At 51.7% G+C, this 21,253-nt stretch overlaps 1 protein-coding gene across 2 annotated transcripts in view; it reads right to left on the minus strand.

Moving 5' to 3' along the window:
- Positions 1-3,180: 3,180 nt before the first annotated feature.
- The window catches only part of LOC144121464 (uncharacterized), a 400,927-nt gene continuing 382,854 nt past the window's right edge, over positions 3,181-21,253 (minus strand). For both annotated transcript variants that reach the window (XM_077654676.1, XM_077654675.1), the window contains exon 7: positions 3,181-7,270. The gene's annotated coding sequence lies outside the window, so the exon portion shown is untranslated. The remainder of the gene's footprint in view (positions 7,271-21,253) is intronic.

Raw genomic sequence — 21,253 nt, forward strand, 5'->3', positions numbered from 1 at the left:
TAAAAGTTAGCTATTGTGCTAGCACTCCTTTATTTTATGCCGTTAAAGCCTGATAAACACTGTACAAGTCACTGATCAAGTATAGATTACCGATTAGATAACTGTCCAGATAGGTATGGAATAGCAGGTCGTACGGGCCAACGAGGCAGGCCAATTGCTTCGCAGGAACTCGATTGAAATATGAAAATACAGGGCATAAGGTTTTCCGTCTTCTTGTACCTCTTTTCACATCTAGCCCCTCTGCACTGCTTATTTAGCTTGTTTAAGGCAATGAGGAGATATCAAGAGAGATTTTCTTCTGCTGCTTCAATTTGAATCCTGTAAGCGCGTGCCTTGTCCAGTAGAAAAGAAACAATGGCGGACGCTTTATGTGTGCGTACACTAATAAGGCCAGTAATGAGAGGGCGCCGCCAAGTTACGTGTGCTTTCTCCAATCGCCCGGCTATTACACTTGCCGTGTTCCATCTCGAGTTATCTACCTTACAGCACATCACATAGTTAATTAAGCCTGATGACACCCAAACACTTGTCAAATCACTACATGGTCTCAGTCCAGGAGATCCTTGCCGTTTGTTTTTTTTTGTTTGTTTTTTCCCACCGGCGAGCCTGTTTTATATGTCAGTCAACTGCTTTCCGATTCTCTAAAGAAAAAGAAAAAAAACTTACCTTCCGCCAGCCCCCGCTTTCAAAAGAGCAGCACTGATTACATCCCAGCGCTGCAGTCTACGATATTGCCTGCGCGCTGACTTCTATATTGCCTGCAAACAGCTGTAATTCGAGTCCCTAACGATGACAGTTCGTAAAAAGAACAGGTTTTTACGTAAGTAGCTGTAGTGCTGCAGGGCAACTTGTCCAGCTTCTGCAATGCATCCTGCCCACGCCCTCCATTCCCGCTTCCTCGCAAACACATTTAATTTGCGACCGGCTACAAGCGAAGGGGTTTCAAGAACGGCACAGTCGGCTGTGTACAGCGGCGACAAAACGCCACAGGTGGTCGCCTCTCTCCTCCTAAGTTCCTCTAGCAGGACCCCGCAAACGGACAGCTTATTGCCACCGCTATTAGAGTTAAGTCCGGCGCTTACAAGGAGTGTAATCCGCTCAACGAAAGATCGATATTCGAAGCGCTAAAAAAAAAATGAGCAAAAGTGACACAGTCCCCTAACGCCGGCCGGACCACTTCTGGAGCGAAAAAGCACCCTCAGGCCATCGCCACCATCTTTTTTTCCTTCTCTCTGGTTGGTGTTTTTTTTTTTTTTTTCAGCGCAGAGCACCCGGCGTGTGGCGGCTGCCGGCCGCTAGGTTGCGCTCCGCGTGATGAGTTGCAGGCCACTCCCGAGCACGTGGGTTGCGGCATCCCAGGTAGCCAGCCTGCCTTGCCATAGCGGCGGCATGCCAGAAGCGTGGGCTTGGCCGTAATTGCCGGTTGTCGCTGCGCCAGCGTCGCGCACTTGTCGATGAGAGCGAGCGCCCTTGCGTTGGCGACGACGCTGCCCGTTCACTCGCTCGCTGGCTCTGCAGGGGAGACGTTTCGGCAAGCGGACGAAATGAATCGAGAGAGCCGCTTTGATTGCTTCATCGCTCGCGGTGATAAATGACAAAGCCCCTGCTTCTGGCCACCGCTGACGGCGATGTCATCAATCGTCCCTCGCATGTCGGAAGCAGTATGTACAGAAGCCAGCATATATGCCACAGCGAGTGTCAACGCTGGGAACGTCGCTTAATGAGCCAAGTTCAACGGCTCGCTCATTAAAACAGCTCGCATGTGCGCTGATATCTTGCTACTCGTTGGTAAGAGACCAGTGGCCGCCGCATTTTCGGTGCGTTCGTGTATAATATCGAGGCTTCTGTGGCTCCAATGTCAAGTCGGCAAGAAAACATGTCGATAGATGCAGTAGGGTGCGTTGTAATGAAAGGGGAAGGCCGCGGCAGTTATTACGTTGGAGCCATTCTTTAGCCACAGCCGGTGGATCTGCCAGCCGAGAACCTTCAAGACCATGAGTTTGTCAACCTAACAATGCGATATTGATTTTTCTAACAGTGCGGCCGGCTTTTTCCTGATTCTTTTTTAAACGCCACTCATTTTACGGCATTTTGCCGCGTTCAGTACAGATACTGTGCGTTGTAACAGGTTTAATTTGGTTTACGGGGTTTAACGTCCCAAAGTGACTTAGGCTATGAGGGACGCCGTAGTGGAAGGCTCCAGTAATTTCGACCACCTGGGGTTCATTATCGTGAACCAATGTCGCACAGTACGCGGACCTCTAGCATTTCGGCTCCATCGAAATTCGACCTCCGCGACCGGGATCGAACCCGCGTCCTTCGGGTCAGCAGTCAAGCACCATAGCCATTGAGCCACCGCGGCTGCTCTGCGTTGTAATGCGTAGCACGCGTTTTTCAAATGTATGTGAGATGTACAGTCGGCAGCATACGTTTATGGGATGTGGGTGGATGGAAATAAGAAATTATTTATACGCATCAAAGTGACTTAATCTCCTCATGTGCCAGCGGGTATGAGGGTAAGTAACTGCTTCATTAGATGGTACTGATTTCATGCTAATGGGTCGTGAAGCAGGGCTACGTAACATTTTTTCCTCGACCACATGCATCCCTTAAACTTTTGCTGTCAACTGTACACTGTTCGTGTGAAAAGATTCAGAGAGGGTGGGCAGTTTTCCGAGTCACTTACAGATTACAGGAAGCCATACCAGACCCGTGGACCGACCAGCAGTTTTGTAACAAGAGGTCGAATATATCTGTTGCGGGTTATTTTACACAACAGCGGTCGTTGATAAGGCCAGTGGGAATCACTCCTTATCGTTGTTTCCACGACACATATCCCCTTCTGCCTTTCTTCCAGTTTCGACATGTGACAAGTAAAGTAAATAGCATGCCACTACTGACGATTTGGGGATAACCCGTATTTCGGTACCAGCGTTATTTTGCGAAAAATGAGTGTAATGAGTGACACAGGTTCCCGACACCATACGCTGTCTGCCAACGAATTCAGAAAGTGAATACGGTGGCGAAACTGTTAATTCGTAATGCACAATGACAACAAACAATTATGCAATAAAGCGTTTCCAAAAGCAAGGCAGTCTTTCGACAAAAAAAAAAAGAGCGTGCAATCAACCGAACGCTTAACGGAAAGAAACACACAGACACTTTTTTTTTTTTTCACGGGTAGACGACGTTTTTATCTCTCGAACCTTGATTTTACATGCAATATACATCGGTATGTACAGAGTTCTGCAATGAAACCTACATCCGGGTCATCTTTAAATAGAGGTACTCAATATATTAAAAACTTCCATCTTTCATATCGGGGAGTGACACAACTCACTCCCACGCTAAGAACACAAACAAAACCCCCTAAAATGGCTTCTTTCTCGTAGCGAAAAGAGAGATAGAAATAGAAAACAGAATAGGAAAAAGTCGAACCCAGCTCGGCGGGTGGGCTCCACAAACAGCCCCCCTCCAACCCCCCACCCCCTAAAAAAAAAGTAATGTAAAACAACCGCACACGCACACAGACACACAGATCATTTTCAAGGAACAACGGAGTCTGCACCGTGCTAAAAAAAAAAAACACTGCAATGTTTTCGTGCACCCCCAAATCCCCCGAAAGATCTGAAATAGTCAGAACGGTTCTGATCTGCCAAGTATACAGTGAGCATGCCATTCTAGGTTTACTCTTATGAAATTCCGGCGAATTACACATCAAAACTGCATTCGCACGCTATTTCGAAGACAGATGGTAAAGCAGTGTATTTTTAACGGCACAGGATCAAATGTTTCTGAGCGCATCAATGTTGCCTGTTATGAGGCGGGGTTGACATTTCATTCGCGCCCATTATTGCCAGCTCGTCTGTATTTCATGGAAGCAGTATCTCTCGCACTCCACCTCCACTCATTTTTTTTTGATCAAATAGGGTTTCAGGAGTCCTAATTGGGCGTTCTTTTCGCACAGAAATAAACCAACGTAAATTTTGAACGAAACAAAAATTAGTACAAATAAAGTATTTTTGCGCACATTTTGCTCACTTTCCTGTTGTAACTCGGGAAAACAGAATTTCAGTAAGATGAGAGAGTTGAAAGTGAAATTAGGGGTGAACACGAGGAGGTCAAGGCATAAATATGCGAATGTATATATATTAGCCGCCAAGCCATTCATCACAACCATGCAAAGTGTGGTCAGAACTTGGAGAACGTCCCCCTCGGCAAATTCCCGTCGCCGTTGAACTCCGCTGTATAGCATTCGTGAGCGTATTAGCTGGCTTAATTTAGGTCCACCTTTTGCGCGATTTCTTATCGAATGTACTTAACAACACAATTTAAAACGAAGAACATAAACGTCTTTATTGTCTGACCCCCACACTCAAAAGGTACGCATGTAGAATGTTCTAGATTTTATGAAAAATAAGGAGAATAACTTTTAGCTCACCACACACATGTAAAAAAGTAGCACACGTTTGCTCTCGTAAAACAATTCACATATGTCACTTCAGCATCGGTTATGACTAGAATGAGATCACCAAACGCGAACAAGAACAACCAAAAAAAGACAAAAATAAAAAAGGAGAGACTGCTGCGAAGACATACAATTGTGATGGAATCAGGACGGGTGAAAGGCAAACCTCACACGCACACACGATTTGCAATGGTACGCTTGTGGTCAGCCGAACAGTATTTTTTTTTCTTACTGAATAGTTTGCTGAACACCGGGCTAGACGCAGTAATGAACAGGTCGCGCTGATGAAGCGATTCTCAAATCCCCTCCTCGGATGGTCACCATCTTTCCGGCGCGAAGCTCGAACCGGAACTCGCCGTCACGTTCGCCGAAACACAGCGCGAGAAAGATGCACACATCACACGCAAACTAAATGTGCGGCGACGACGACATGACGGCTTTCTCTCTCGTTTCTCGGGATTTCAACCGCATGCAGTGAAAAGGTGGTGAACACACGCACGCACACATTACGCGAGACACAGTATAGAGGAAACCCCTTGACTTGCAGAACGCAGATATAAAAACCGAAAAGCATAAAACGTAAAAAAAGAAAACAGACGGTAAGGAAGAAAAGAAAAAACGCACAAAGAAAACCGACGAGCAAAGGACGAGATTTTTTTTTTTCTCACCTCCTCTTCTCTGTGGAATGAATAGGGAGACCGTTATTACATGCCACTTATTTGTGGCAGCGCGTTCGGTCTGACGAAAGATTTCGCGATCACAGCGTGATGATGCCTTCCATCACTCCCATACCTTGAACAACGTGCGCGAAGCGTATTCGTATCATTATTAATAATATTATTATCATTATTATTACCATCGTTATTAATTCCTCGTCTTCGAGACTCGTTCCGCGCGCACGCATACAGGGGGAAATCAAGTTATACAACTCTCCTCAGTCCTCATGACTGACGACCAAACTTCCTGTATACGTTATTATTCCGTCCTTCCACCCTGCCAAGAGTCACGACAGTCCCGGGCGCAGACATCTACATCGCCGTCTCGTCGCCCGATGTCGCACTGTCCCCGCGTGTCACCCCCCCCCCCCCCCCCCCCCCCCCCCCCCTCCCCAATGGACTTCCGCACACACCCGCGCGCACGCACACGGACAAGCGCGACATCGACGCAAGAGAAACGGGCGAAGAGTTGACGCACTTTGACAAGGCCGGCGGCGGATACAAGGAAGATTGTGGAATTATGTCTGTCCATCCGTCCATCTCCCCTCCTCTCTCGCTCTCCCTTTCTCTCTTTTGCACGCGAGATCCCTTTGGGTATATACTGTTCAGGGCGAGAGAGAGAGAAGGGAGGTATAGCGAGCTTTGCTAACTCCGAGATCGGGTTGAATAAATTATTGGGGCGCCTCTGCGCAGTGCACACACAACAGAGGCCGAACGAGCGGCACGCAGCCGTCCCAATCGTCGTGCGTCGAACCCGCGCCTGATCTGCGAGGGAAACAAAAGAAGAAACAGGGCACCGTGCTGCTGCGCACAGCATCAGCAACGATGGTAGTCGATGAGGCGTATATGCTGAGCGGGAAGAGGGTACGGCGCAGTGGGAAATCGACCAGGGGGCCCAGCTGCAGTGCGGGTCTCCCCAACGGTGCACGGAGAACGCACAGTACATGTTTGACAACGACTATGCGGCGACGAATGCGCCGGAAATGCGAAACCGAGCTATCTCCCGGTGAACAACAGTTGTCACTCGAGAGAGAGAGAGAGTCCGCTGCGCGGGCGAGGTCCGGCGACACGTTCCTTGTCTTTCAGGTGCGACGACGCGCTGTCGGGGGGCTCCTGGCGTCGTCGTCGTCAGGCTGGTCCAGAATCGAGTCCATCACGGGACCCTCAAGCGCACACAGCGACAGCGAGATGTGTGTGTGTGTGACAGGGACACGGCGCGAAACGGGAGCACTTGGATCAGGGAGCGTCAGTGTGTGGTCACACGACAAACGGCAGGCTGCAGGCTACCCGGGGTGAAGGCCCGGGATGGAGGGGAGGGCGGGTGACGACGTGTCGCGGGAAGGCCGACGGCGGCCACTGTAATGTCCTGCTGCAGTCTGTCCTCGCCACCGCCGTTGACGCCTCGACTTGACGCTAGCGGCGTCTCTGCCACCCCAACAATGTCCTGGCGCTACTCCTGACTTGTGGTTGTGTGGCTGCAGTTGTGGAGTGTGTGTGTGACTGGGTATGCAGAGAGGAGAGCGCCGATGGCGACTGCGGCGCTTGCCGGAAGGTCTAACAGTACGCGCACACCCACAACACGTAGGCAACATGGCCCCCGGAGGAGAGTCCCTTGAGCACAAAGATGTCTTTCTGGGGGGGTCACGTGGATGTGAGCAGGCGCCCTCGAAAAGCGGCGTTTGCAGGAGCACGCTCACTTGCTGGACGCCGGCGAGTGAGCGGCGGACGACGTCATGGGGGGCGTCGCGGACGGGGTCGCCCCCGATGCGGGAGGCGTGCTCGCGGCCACGGGAGTCCCCGGGGCCGGGGGCGGCACGGAGCCCGCGGAGGCGGCGGCGGGACCGCCGCCGTTGGCCGCCGGCGCAGCTGCGGACGAGGCCGGCGAAGCCGAGAACGTGGAGCGCCGGTCGTTCTCCTCGCCGTGGCAGTGGATGCAGTGCATGCACACGGTGCACCGGCCGGTCATCTTGGCCAGCGTGGTGCGCAGCTTGAGCGCGGGCCCCAGCCGCATGCCCATGTACACGGTCAGGTGGTCCTCGGTCAGCAGCGGAAGACTCGTGCCGTCGATCGACTGCTCCCGGAATTTCTGCGAGGGCACAAAAAGAAAAGCAACACGGTGGCGTTGAGTGCACTGTTTACTATACTTTTTTTTGTTTTTACGCGAGATGACGTTACTCCTGCACCAGGACTGTTTTCAGACAGTGAGTTCCGTTACTCTGCCATCTTCCTAAGTGACTCATAGCGAAATATTCACACACTCAAAAAAGATGCATTGAATTCAGACTGTCCTCTTCAAGGAAGACAACGCATTTATTATAGTGTGGTAAACTATACATCTTACGGCAGTCGTTCGGTGATCCTCAAAGAAGTCGGAAAAGAAAAGGGTAAAAGAAAAATAAGTGCTACCTATAGGCACCAATGACGATACATAAAGACAGCACAGAGATATGAACTGCGTCGCTGCATGAAGGTATTTGTTGTACATCCCCTTGTAAGATATCACAGGCTCTGCGGAAGCCGACGGATGGATAGCGTTTGTATCACTTATCGCATGACACATACAGACCGTATACCCGTATCACACATGCAGGTTGTACATATTACCGGAGAAAAACAGCTCAATCTACCAGCTTTTGAAACGCACGTGTTAAACAAAGCCCCAACCGCGCTCCTGACAGTCTTCTCGAAAGCTGGGATAGTTAGCTGCACATTCTTTAGGTATCCAGTAGCAACTTGCAAGCGCTTTTTTTTTCTTACTGCCGTTTGTCAGTGGAAATTTGCAGCTCACATCTAAGCCAAAAACGGGTAAAGCGGGAATAACTACAGCACTTAATGCTCGCGACGAACTCTATACGTTCGATCCTGCAGAGACTAACTGCTCCTGACTACTGCTTTGTAGTTGATCTTTAAGGTAATAATACTGGTTCCTTTCTTAGGGACTAATGTTCGCGGCAGTGCAGTGAGTACCGAAATGGCAAAACCCTTCTTCCCATTTCTGGTCCCTTACAGTGCAGCCACGACGGAGACGTTCACTCCCTCGGTCCACGTCAAAACTCGGCACACAGCCAGCGGCTTCGGTCCGTGCATTGTTCCGTACTGGCGGCTCGTTCTCCTCGGCTCGTTCTTCACCGCCCTTAGTCCCTCCAACGCAAGCAGCTCTCGTCATGTCAAGACGTCCGATGCAACGCCGCCTCTGCGCGCTCCCACGCGACTCAACGCAAAACAGCGAGCGACAGCCGTCGTGACGCGCTATTTGTGAAAGGAAGTGTTCGATGCACGGAAGCGTGACTCGGCCCCGCGCGCGCGCGCTTGTTTCGATCACCCGTGCCGAACCGAACTGAGGGGCGCGATCGATACACGGAGGGGGCGTAACAACGAACTCACGCGGCTCCTCACTCTCGCCGATGATTGCCACAGCCCAGCAGCAACGCCGTATACGCGGGACAACGAAATGCCAGCGGGCAACGTCAAACGCGAAAGGCCGGCGTCGAAAATGCCTCGCCTGCGAACGGACAAAGGTTCCGGAATTATTATTGTTGGAATTATTGGCTTTTTGGGAAAAGGAAATGGCGCAGTATCTGTCTCATATCGTTGGACACCTGAACCGCGCCGTAAGGGAAGGGATAAGGGAGGGAGTGAAAGAAGAAAGGAAGAAAGAGGTGCCGTAGTGGAGGGCTCCGGATTAATTTCGACCACCCGGGGATCTTTAATGTGCACTGACATCGCACAGCACACGGGCGCCTTGCGCGCTTCTCGGCCTTTTGGCTAAGATCAAAGGTTCGGGACTGCGAGCTCCGATTATACGACGCGTGCAAATGCGGGACGCGCGTGCAGATGGCGCCACATGTGCCGTGATCGGACGCGTCTCTTGAAAAAGTCTCGGTTATCGGCAGCGATCAGATTGCGGGCTTGCGGTTCATACTCTCACCTGCTTCGTAGTATCTAAACATAACATAACCTACTTTCATTGCATTGTCGATACATTAACATTAATAACCATGAAACTGATTTATTCGAAGTTGGCAATGGGAATATGCGAACAAGCAGCTAGCGACAAAAAAAAAAAGGTATCGTGAAATCGGCAGGTAGCGGGTATTAATCCCGACTGCAGCGGCTTTAATTCGATTGGGGAGAAATACAAAAGACCCACGTCTGCTCTGCGGAGTCACTGGTAGTTCAAGATCACCAGATGGTCGAAATTAATCGAGCCTAGTACCACAAGCAAATATCGCTGTGCCTTCCCATTCATCAAATGCTCGATCTCGCTCCTCCATTAAACCCAAGTAACGCTTAACAATACACGAAGAGCTGTACAGTCGTGAGCAATATGAAAGGGAACAAAGTTTCAGTCATTTATTGATTGCTACATACTTATGTTTGACAAGCAAAGTTTTTCCTGCTTTCTAACAAGTTTTCCTTTTGGCGTACAATATCTAAATGTTATTCTCAAATTTAGTGGAGAAATAAGCGGAAAATTGACATATCTGTGCAAAAGGTTTGTTCCCTCTCATATTGCTCACGGCTGTACTTGTACACACCTAGCTTCAGCAAGAATGGTATGTTTCGTAAACACTCCCTCGATTTTTTTTTGTTTCCTAATGGCCCTGATCGTATTTCAATCTGTGGTCCACAATGCAGGGATAGTCAGCTTTCCATCCCACTGCGCCGCACGCAACTATCCAAAAAGGAAAAGAAAAAAGAGGTCCAAAACCGCTCCACGTAGCAGTGGTCATTAAATGCAGACACATTCGCGATTACTGCGGCACTTTGTTCTTTAATAGGCAATAGGTGACAATTCCGGTTCTCTCAGGAAAACGTAATGTCACGCGCTATAGCAAGCCGTAATCGCAACAACGCTCTTTTCCGCATCAACATCCGCAGCCGGCTATAACAATCCGCTATTCCCGCTATAACGCAGCCGCGGGCGAGTGGCGATTCGGAATGCCCCAAGATTCGTCAGTTGTCTCCTACAGCCATCTAATAACGATAATAGTAATAATAAAGAAATAGGCGAGCAAGAATCCAGCTGCACGTCTGGATAGAGAAACAATATATAGGGAGAAAGAAAAAAAGCAGGCTGGAGAGGAAGGCAGACAGAGAGAGAGAGCGACAAGATGTTCTCGGCAATCAACAAAAGCTTCGGCCGAGCATGCAGAGGCAACTTCGGTGCACGACAGCCCCGAGAAAAGTCCCGTGTCGCAACAATACCCCTTTTCCTCGCCACACGTGCGACAAGCGGCGGTGGCGCGTCTCCTCTCGATACGCTTCTTCCATTCAAGGCGCGAAGAGCCAGCGAGTGCGCATCACAGCAGGAGGGCAGTCATCACGTCGCTATATAGCGAGCGCGGGAAAAAAGGGGCGATATTATCGGACGCGCCCGGTAGGCGAACAGTTCGCCTCACAGTAGTGTCGCCACCTCCCATCCCGCCTTCCTTGTTTTTTTTTTTTTTGTGCGCTCTCCCAAGAAGCTCGCGTCTTATATCTCCACCTTCACAGGCGGATCCTTCCGTAGTCTTCTTCGCGGGCAAAAAAGCGGCGTCATCGTCTTCTCGTCTTTGTAGCTGAGGCCTCTAGAATCTCGAGCAAAAAAAAAAAAATACCGGTGGCTAGTGACCCCTGACGACCACGCGCGCGACGGCAAGCCAACCTTCTCCACCTTTTGTCCCGGCTTCGAAGCCGAATCCGCCCTGTGCCAAACAATGACGCCAGATAACAGCGGACGCAGCGTGAATGACACGCGGGTTGCATAGAGCAAACGCACGTTCTTTCTTACTCTTTCTTATTCTTTTTCTCGTTCCTTCTGTCTCTCTCCCGCGAGCATCCATACGAGAACAACGCCGAAACAGGGGAACCAAGAAAGGAGAAAAGGTCTCTGGGATCAGTAGCCGCTAGGGTCTAAAATCGCGCAGATGACGCCCAAATCTGCCTCTCGCGTGTGTGTACCCGAAGAGAGGAGATGGGTCGGAAGTAGAAAAGAAAAGGAGAAGTGGAAGAGGGTGGTTGGAGATCTAAAAATCGTGCCACGTCTTTTCATTGGCCTCTCTGCGCACCTGCTCCCTCCTGTATGCCCGCTTTTTCTTTCGTCTCCTTACTTTCATCGTTCGTTCGCCTTTTCACTCCTGGCGGCGGTTCTTCCCAGCTCCTTCTCTCTCACGCAATCCTTTGACTCGGCGAACAAATGCCGCGCGCCGCTGCTGTCGACGCTGACCGCCCATTCTTTATACCGCCTCGATTACCCGTCTTCTCTCTTCGACGGTTTCTTTTTTTTTTCTTTTTTTTGTTCACTCCCCGTATATTTTCGCATCCGCCAACCTACCTGCTCCGGCGTCTTTCTGAACCGTCACCAGAGGGAGTCGCCTGTACTACATCGGCTTCTGCTAGTTTTTCCCTCGAGGTGCCAGCCTGCCATTCTGGGGAGATCGCAGTTTGTCATGCACAGCCTCTCTCTCTCTAGAGCTCAGTGCTTTCAATTTTCTACATTCATTCTCTCTTTTCTCCTTCTCTTCGTTTCTTTGGATGGTAAGAGGCGCCTGTGAGCTTACGTGCCTCCGTGTCAACGGACACGCCAGCCAGCCAGCCAACCCTAAAAGATTAAGCGCAGCCGCGGTGAAGGGGAATCTCGGCACATGGCAGCTCCTTCTTTTCGCGGTAACGGGGAGAGATCCATTATTCAGTAGCTGGGTTCCACCTTCTCAAAAGAGTGAAAGAAAGCAAGAAAAAGAGATAATAAGGCAGGAGCGAGCTATCGAACGCGAGGCGGCGAAAAATGCGGCATCGCGCGAGTTTGATCCACTTCTGGTATTATGCTTCGGCGTCGGAAAGTGCTGTTCCCGTACTGAGCCCCCTTCCCCTTTACACGGTGCCTCTCGAGTACAAGGGGCAGCGCTGACGTGGAATCCGGGGCGTCGGCAGCGGATTAGCCGATTCATGTTAAAAGGAGAACTAGCCGCTTGCACGCTCGCGCATTGTGAAAGAACCCTAACGGCAAGATGGAGAGCACGGTACGCCGCTCAGCGCCCTTCTTCCTTTGTCCGTTGAGGCTTACGCACTGCCTTTAGCCAGGTGCGTGCGCCAACTATATACGTATCAAGTGTCAACTTTCTAGTGAAATCTTTAGATCCATCTGCAATCAGAGCATTTCTTTCCAATGTCGAATTTCTCCCTGCCTTCCAACCCAGCTCCTTAACCCAATCATCCTGTCATCGAATACTCTTCCTTTCCCAGGATGGTGTCTGAAACGTTACCCGACCGGCCTCGCCGCTGCTGCCCAGCCAACGAAAATGCCGATCATCGAGCAACAACAGCGCCGCGACCTCATTGTGTTCAAAATTCCCGTCCGTTCGCGTTTCAAGCTCGTTACAGCCGACGTGGCTACACTATCGGTTCCGGGTTCTCTATCATCTTCTCGGGACGAAGAAGGCGGGCCGGCACACACACAAGACTTCTCGCTCACGACGCGGGCTTCCACAATCCCCGCCCGCGACGACCGCAAGGTAAATAGAGAGAGGTGCCGCGGCGGCAGCAGCAGCAGCGGAAGCTACTGCTACCGACTACCGAATTCCTCGCGGTAAACGGGAGGACCAGGACAGGGCATTCCTGTCAGGTGCGCGCCGGAGCTCCCCCTCCTTCCTCCAGCTGCCGCCCCTTCGTAACAGTTGAGTCGCGGCATACTCGCCCCCTTGGTTCCCGCTGTGGCAGCGGCTTTAAAATTGCAGCTTGCCAGCTTATTAGCCGGGCGGCCGACGGCGGGAGAACAAACCGCCCGGACCGAGCAGGCTAGGCCGGGGCGGACACACGGGCACAGTAGGCGAGCAGACGGTGGCTGCAGCGAGGTGAAGGGAGGGGGGCGGCCCTTGGCGGGAAGGCTACTGTTGGGGGCCCGTCACGACGCGGGCTCTCTCTCGGGGTGCTGTGCGCGATCCTTGGGAGGAGAGCGAGCCACGCCACCGTCGTGACCCGCCGGTTCGTGACCCGACGGCACGACGGCATCTATCATTCACCTGCACCGGCGGTGGTCAGCGGCTTCGGCTCCCGCGGCCGCTGCTGCTGCAGCCGGGCTCGCGCACGAACGCCCATGAATAAACAGAACAGAAAAAGAACGTTCGAAATAAAAGAAGTGAGCGGGGCTGCAACGCCGCGAGAGAGCGTTCGCGGGCGGCGGCAGATGAAGCCGAAAGCAGAACGGCCCAGGAAGGGGGAGAGGAGAATGGGAGGCAAAGGGCGATTTTGCCATCACGACGGGTGCATAGGGGCCATACCAACCCCCCTTCTCCGCCGCTTCCTCAGTCTGCTAAGCAAACGGGCCGGCGGAGGAGAGAAGGAGAGGGCGCGTCATGCCGCAGTAGCGTCGTACCCGAGCGCACATGCGCGCAGCGAGAAGACGTGAGGAGCGGGGTCAGGGGTCAAAAGTGGCGGCGGCTGCAGTAGCGTTCTTTGTGCGACCAACGGCGACGAGCTCTCAGCGCGATGATGGTGCAGCAGCAGCAGCAGCCTTACGGCGGGAGGAGGAGGCGATGGAAGGGAGGAGGGTAAAGGTCAGGGTCGGGGTCGGCCGGGGAAGAGGAGGGGGAAATCGCGGCGCCGCCGCCACCGTAGCGGGAGCCACGGCAGCAGCAGCAGCACAAGTACGTGCCATCGCGGCGTGCATCTCGCGGTCCGCCGCCGCCGAAGTCCGGTAGTTGTTCTCCCCGGCGGTCGTCCTCTGACCTCACGCCGAGTCCTCTGGCCTTCGGGTGCCCTCTCCCCTTTCTCTCCGCTCTTCTTAATGTGGGAACGCGCTGGGAAGAACGCGAGGCGGCCACGAGAAGAAGACGTGAGAGAAGCCGCCAGAAATGCCCGCCTGCCTGCCTCGTGCGCTCCCGCTGCCTTTGGCAGTCGGCAGCCAAGAAGGCAGGCACACAGGCCGCGCGCTGTGTGCGCTCCAGTGGCTCCGACGATTTTGGTCGTGCTGTGCCGCGTCTCTTTCTCTCTTCTTTTCCTTTGCTTCGTCATCGCTGCTCCGTTTTTAAAGTCAGCTGTCTACGCGTCCGTCTCCTTTATGAACATTTTCCTCTTTTCTTTTCTCTGACGATCACGTCCGCCCTCTCGTTATTGTTCTTCGCTCATCAACTGCGCCACTTCCTTGTTTGCCCCCCCCCCCCCCCCTCCTCCTCTCTCTTATACCGTGCGCTCACACGCGATGGTTCATCGATAAAGAGCGTGCGTGCTCTTATGCACATCTTTTAGTCTCCCAGCAGCCGTGATGCTTTGAGGGGTCGAGGGCATCGGCAGCGGCGAGAGCGTTTTGACGAACGGCCTATCGCGTGCTTGCAGGATTCTTCCGGAAAATCGCGGCGTTTCACTGGTTTGCCTTCCCTTTTTCCGACTCACATTTTTTCCCTGTCTATCACGCATGCGCAGTTTAAGAGAGCTCTCAAGCACGAGATTATGATGCGACCGTTGTACATCTGCGCCGCTTTTGCGTAATCCCGCTCACTGCCCCTTGAGATGTTAAGTGTACGCGGTATCCCGTTCCCTGGCTACGTTTCGTAACGTCCCGCGAAAGGGTAAACGGTGGCTCGAATTTCACGCGACATCAGGGCGCGATTAACTGACGTGGCTTCTCTTACGCAAGTTGTGCTGGTATCCGGTCTGCATCTTTCTCATTGGCTGTCATTACCCACCTTCACCTGTTAACCAATCACGTAATTGCTTTCCCTTTACGTCAATAATGATTTCGCTATGTTTGATCACCGCTGTTCAGCGCTTAACCTTGCATCGCATCTGCATTGCACTGAGAGACGAGACGAATTCGCCTCCACGCGCGAAATTTTCAAAAGCGCTTAGCGCCTTTTTGGTGCAGACTATTGTGTAGATCGGTAAAATTAACGTTAAAATGTCTTTTTAATTTATACTACAGAGGTTAAACAACGTGCTTCGGTTAAAAGTGGTTACAATCGTAAGAGCGTCAATCCACGTTGCTTCTCCCTCACAGGCCTTTCTGAGGGCTCCCTCCTGAGCTTGCTCTCTCCAACAAAGATTATACGGCGACTGATTAGTGCAAGTTTTTTTTTAGGTGTTTGTGCTCTGGCCAGAAATTGACGGTTATTTTACAGCGTGAATAAGGAGAGAACGAAATGCGCACAACGAAGCGCTTCGCTGTGTGTTCTGCGTTGTCTCCTTTATGATGTAATGTAAAACTATGCGGTGCACAACTTGTTTAGCTCTTTCCGCTGAGCTCGCTCACCACGGTGCCTCGTTGCTGTGGGCGCTAGCTAACACTCGTAACCGCAAATCGAGCTATCAAAACGGTCTTTCCACTCCAACCATTCTAAATCAATGACCTTCGGGTCGACAATCCACTAAGCCGCGACAGAAGCGAACGTCGCCGCCTCGGTGATTAGTATACCGTTCACCAACTCGGCATCCGCCTTGCAAATGTTTTCTTTGTCGAGGTTGCCATCTCTTGTGGAAGAGTCTGAGGAAACGACGCCGACTTGTAAACGATGACTTATACTGGCAACTCGCACCTCGTTTGTGGGCAGACTTCTTTCCGGCAAATCGGCACTCGCGTATATATGCGTTGGAAATGAATGCGCCGATAACTGCGCAGGCGTACGCAACTTATCGCTCCTAATAGGCAGCAACGTCTCGCCCGTGCACGGTCCAACATCGCTTTAGGCATCACAGGCCGCCCAAATGAGGCCTCACCGATTCAAGGTGAAAGCACCGACAGGGCAAGCGCATGCAAAGCTCAAAGATGGAGTCGCCTATTGAAGCCGAGAAAAGAAAAACATAACAAGAAAGTGTTTTGCAGTGGGCACCGCAGGCAGAAAAGGAGAAAGGAAACGTAAAGTAGAAAGCGTAAAAAAAATAAAAAACTATAGGCGTACCAAAACGTGCGTTCAGGCGGTAACGGAGAGATTACAGGCAGGATTGTCAAGGCCGCCTTTGCTTTGGCTTTGAAGCGTCGCAAGGGTGACGGCGCGAGCCAGCAAGCAGTTGTTACCGGAGGATCGAGAAATAAACAAATAAAAAGGAGGAAAGCGCGGTCATTTCGCGCCACCGGCCTTGGCGCGTAGCGCGCGCGCGCGACCGGCCGGCGCGAATTGTAAATGGCAATGAATTTTCGGCCGCTGCCGAAGCGGTCAACACTGATTTGAGCCCTTATCTATGCCGCGGACGGTGTCTCTCCTTGCGCTGCGGCGGATAAGAGCGGGGAACGGGTTATGTATGGAGAGGACCGGCACGTCGCACGCCGCGGTATGCGTCCAGACTCCAGATGGGACGACCGAGACGGGATTTCGGTAAATCAAGAAGAATAAGGACCCATTCGGACGTCGGCCAATGTACACGGCGGCGGCACGCATTTTGAGCGAACGCTGTACGCGGGCCAAGTTTGAAACCCTAGAAACTTACAACTGGGGCACTGAGGTCAAAAAGGCGGCATATATATATCGGCTTTTGGCTTGAGTATCTATACAAGAGTGTTAATTCGCGCACGTCTTAACGTGCCGTGCACGACAAGTTGTATTACTGCGCCTGGAGCCCGTGGTTAAAAATTCGGGATTACCATCCGGGAGTGCAGCTGTGTGTATTTTTGAGGAGGTGGTCGACATAGAAGACCCTCCAAGAAATTACCTTATTGCATAGAGAATTTCAAGCGGCTCTTCATTTTTTGCGCTGCTTTCCCTTTCCCCCGATCCTAATATGGACGAATAATGTGCTTTTGCCAATGTGTTACAACGCCCGCAATCGGTTCCCTCCTCGTTCTCAGCTGTGTGCATCGAAACAGTTAACAAGCATGTAGTACTACCGTTACGTTGACGATCTCTCCCGTAGCTCTGCAATGCCTCCGAACAGAATGCCATGGCACAGAGTTCTATCTATCTTCGAGCTTACCTTGAGAGAGTAAGTGGGGAAGGCAGGGGAGGAGGGGTTCGCGCTACTCGACCTAGCGAAAAGCCAACGCCACGCGCGCGCGCATGAATCCAGCTCAGGCCCGATTGGCAGACGGCCCGTCGAGGAACACAGCCTAAAGAGGCAGTGTGAAGAAGCGCTTACCGGATGGAAAACAGTCTGCAAAAGAATGACTAAAACCAAAAAACTTCCCATGCACATTCCTTCTGGATACAGCCGAGGAGGGTAAACTGTGAACTGCAAACTGTAAGCACTACAAATTGTGGAAAGGTATGTAAGGGCTCGTCGCACTAACACTATGCAACGTTTTCTTTTCGAAGCTACCGAATATACATCAGCGGATAAAGAGCCGAGTTCACGAAGCGAAGCTGCATTCGCGTATGAAAGACAACATTGATTATAATACTCCAATACCACAGAGCTTATGGGTTGGCACGATTACGAACGATATATAGTCTACAGTATTATTCCTATAATGCTACATGCTAGCCTATCAATCCCCCCCCAACCGACTTGTCGTGGCGACTGCACAGTGAATTCCTTTTCCGATCAGCTGACACGAACTCTTAGCTCCGGCAACGGCTGTTATTAACAGAGAGAGTGAGTACCTACAGAGCGAGCGAGGAACAAGCCCTTCGCGAGAAGGATAGTACGAATGAGACAAAGAGCGACGGAGAAAGACAGTCGCGCGAAGGAGGAGTCGGCTGGCTCTTGAGAGGGGAGGGAGGCGGGGTGGCGCTCGCCCGGCGTGCCCGGTCGCGATTGTGCGCGCGCGAGAGCCTTCCGAGTCGATCGGCGGCGGCCGAATTGCTCAAGAGGGCGGAAAAATCAGTGGGCAAACGGAGCGCCGCCGCCGCCGCCGCGTGGGAAAAGTTTGACCCGCTTTTTGTAAACAACCGGCGGCGGACAATCGAGACAATTAGGCGATCTGCCTCCGGGTCGATCTGCTCTCCTTTCGGCCGCCGAGCCCGGAAGGAAAGGCTGACGACGCCACCGCCCCGAGCGGCTCCTGATCCTCCTTCCCCCTCTCTCCCCCTCTCTGTATGCACGCACGTGTTCGTGCATGCGAGAGTGTGCTAAGCATTCACGTATGCATGTAATGGTGGCGCGCCCCATGCGACTTCGCGGAAGAGAGTTGGCGGCAGCGATGACAAGTGCGCGCGTGTTTTTTATATTCGGAGGCGTCCTCACCGCACGGAAGGCCTGGGGTTAGGCAGGAATGCAATGGAGCCACGTCTTACAAGCGCTACGAAACGCCTATTGCCTATCGCTCGTGCGGCCGGAACTGCAACCGTACCTTGCGAAACAACCGCGCGGTCTATTTCGATTAGCTACGCTGTAGCCGCGGTTTTTTCCCGCAAAGGTCACGTTAGGTTGCAGTTCGCCGAAGGAGAGAATGGAAATAGGCGTTTCCGTAGCGATTGATGACGTGGCTTTGATCTCCTGCCTTCAAGGCCTTCCGTGGGCGAGGAAATGTCCGTGCGGTTAACTCCCTTTCGATGGGGCGATCGACGATGCGCGCAAGCTAGGAGCGACGACAAACAATCACAGAAATAACAAAATGTGCTGCCTGAAAGGATTACTTTTAGCGGCGCTTTCTGGAGGTGCAATTCCGTTGTCTTGTAGTTTCTAGCTGCCGCGAAATCTACCATTATATCATCATTCTACAGTGCATAGAAAAATGCTTTGCAAAATGACAACACAGCCACACTGCCACTCCGGCACAGAGATCACTTCCTGCGAGAATTCTTTTAGTCTAGTTCATGAGTCGCAGCCTTTATTGGCGGTCAGTACGCAATGATGCAAGAAACTGCCGTATATCTCAGTTTCGGTCATTATAGAAGCACTAGATAACGATTATAATATCGCAGCAAAATGCTAGAACGTACATGGGGAAAAAATGAGAAAGAAGTACGGCTCTTATTTGGCCTGCATTTTGAATATATCGCGACAACGTTTTGCTGCAGGCAACGTCTCGCAACCAAATTCTCGGAACTACAGTAAGGTTCAGCATAAAAGGAAACACTTCATAATTGCTCAACTAACGACTCCTTCTGAGTACGCGCTATAGCCAACCACTGCCTTTGCTGTTGCGTACATTTATGGTCATCTCGTCAAGGAATGAGTCTTGCAGTGCTTTTTCAAGTTAAGAGAATATCAAATAACAAATCACTGTTCTTGGGTACCAGCTAGTTTTGCGTTCCTTTTTTCGGCTGCGCAAACACTGTTCGTCTGGCGGGTTCGGCGCTGCGCAAACATTTGCAGCCGACCACACGCACTGCTCAATGCAGGTAAATCTCGAGCATTTTCATGCGTTGCACGTTATGCACTTGTAAGGTAAGAAAACGAACAAAGAAACAAACAAACTTCCTCTTCGAAGTCAAGTTTGGCCTTGGTAATCCCAAGCTTCCAAGTCTGACGGGCAACCAGAAGAAAAACGAAGGTCACGCAGAAGTATAGGCCTCGTGCTTCCGTCCGTGTCATTGTTTCGGCACGGCTAATTAGGAACGACCTCTGGGGAACGCTAACGGCACTGGAAGTTCCCACGGCGTTCTCTTTTTCTGACTCACCTAATGCGGTCAATTCGCCACCGAGTTGGTGGAAAGGTATATGCGAGAAAGGTCCGTTCAACGTATTTCTCGAGGCGGAAAGCGGAAGAAGAATTTAGTATACAGTATCGTGACTTCAACACCCAGCCCACTAGTAGCTCTGAATCGTAACGCCAAGGAGAGCCTGCGCAAGCCTGCACGAAAAAGAGGCTGTGCCTAGCATTTCTTCTCCGTGTAACAGTGCACGATTATTTCCTCGAGCAAGAAACATGTGTTTGTGTCGACTGCTCGTACACATCTTGCCGACACGAGACGAAAGGAAAAGTGAACCGTGTTCTGCGCACAATTCAAAAGTAATGTCGCTCACTCCTGTTTCTATAGGACTGAAGACCCCGTTTCTGTAACCTACTGCCAAACTATGCGCGCAGCACACAGGTACACAAAATAATAACCATGCCATTGTCAATGCAAAACGACAGAAATGTATCACTAGTCACTGTTGTCAGCCGACCGGTTTGCTATACTCCATGGAGGTTTTCATTGGTGAAGTTGTTCATTTAGCTGCTTCGGTTCGCAGCTTTTTTAAAAATATATTTCAAAGTTAAAAGCGGAGCCTTTGCGGCCACGCTACAAGTCTCATCTGAGAAACGGGTTAAGACAAGAGCTTAAGATGATATTTGTATCGAGCCTATGCATCATATGTTTTCTTGCCTTATTCATGATTACAAGTATTCCTGAAAGTGTGTAAGGCCCACAGGCGGTGCAATTAATGGACCTCATTGGAAAGATACTTTTTTTCCTGAGCTGGACTGAACTGAAATAATGATGATGGGGAGGAGGATGACGATGCTGATTATTACAAATGACATTTCGCCACCAGGCGCGGCCACCTTAACATCACCCTGTTGGCATTTATAGCTTGTCATCGCAGCACCACCAGCCACAGATTCTGCTAATTTGCAAACGGCTACGGGGACACTGGCGTCTATTAGCTGCGACGAGCAGCGCATAGCTTCCTCAAGGGCGCACGGTTTTGGTCCGACCAAGTATAGATACCCGCGCGTCATGCCACGAACAGCAGCAGCAGCAGCAGCAGCAACCACAACAACAAAACCTGTCAGACACAAGACGGCATCCTGATTCCATTGTCCGGCTCGGCGCAAGCCCGAGAGCGCACGGGTGGAGCACACAGCGGCAAGATTGCAAAGGAACACGAACAAACCCGCGTTCCCGGCGCCGAGAGACACGTCTTGTGCCTCGCGGGCGAACGAACCAGCGAACAGGGTTAGCGGGTTACGCATCATCGCAACGAGCGGCAATGTTTCCACAAACACCAGACCCGGGGATAATGCGCGCGCCGCCCGCCGCACGGTAAATAAATGGACGAGGCACCGTATATTCGCGGCAGCAGTCGCAGCCACGTCACCTTCATCCTAAGAAGAGAAGAAGCTCCCCGCAATAGGACGCGTAGCAGACGCAAAAACAAAGTGCGAAGGAGCCCAGAGCGCAACGGCCTGAGGAGACAGAGGACGCAGGGAGGTGTGTGTGTGTATAGCGGGCCCTCTCCTCCGCGTTCTCCTCCTCCCTCCCACACCTCCCGGAGCGGCAACGGCGGCGTGGGT

The sequence above is a fragment of the Amblyomma americanum genome, chromosome 2, assembly GCF_052857255.1.
Source record: "Amblyomma americanum isolate KBUSLIRL-KWMA chromosome 2, ASM5285725v1, whole genome shotgun sequence".
NCBI lineage: Eukaryota > Metazoa > Arthropoda > Arachnida > Ixodida > Ixodidae > Amblyomma > Amblyomma americanum.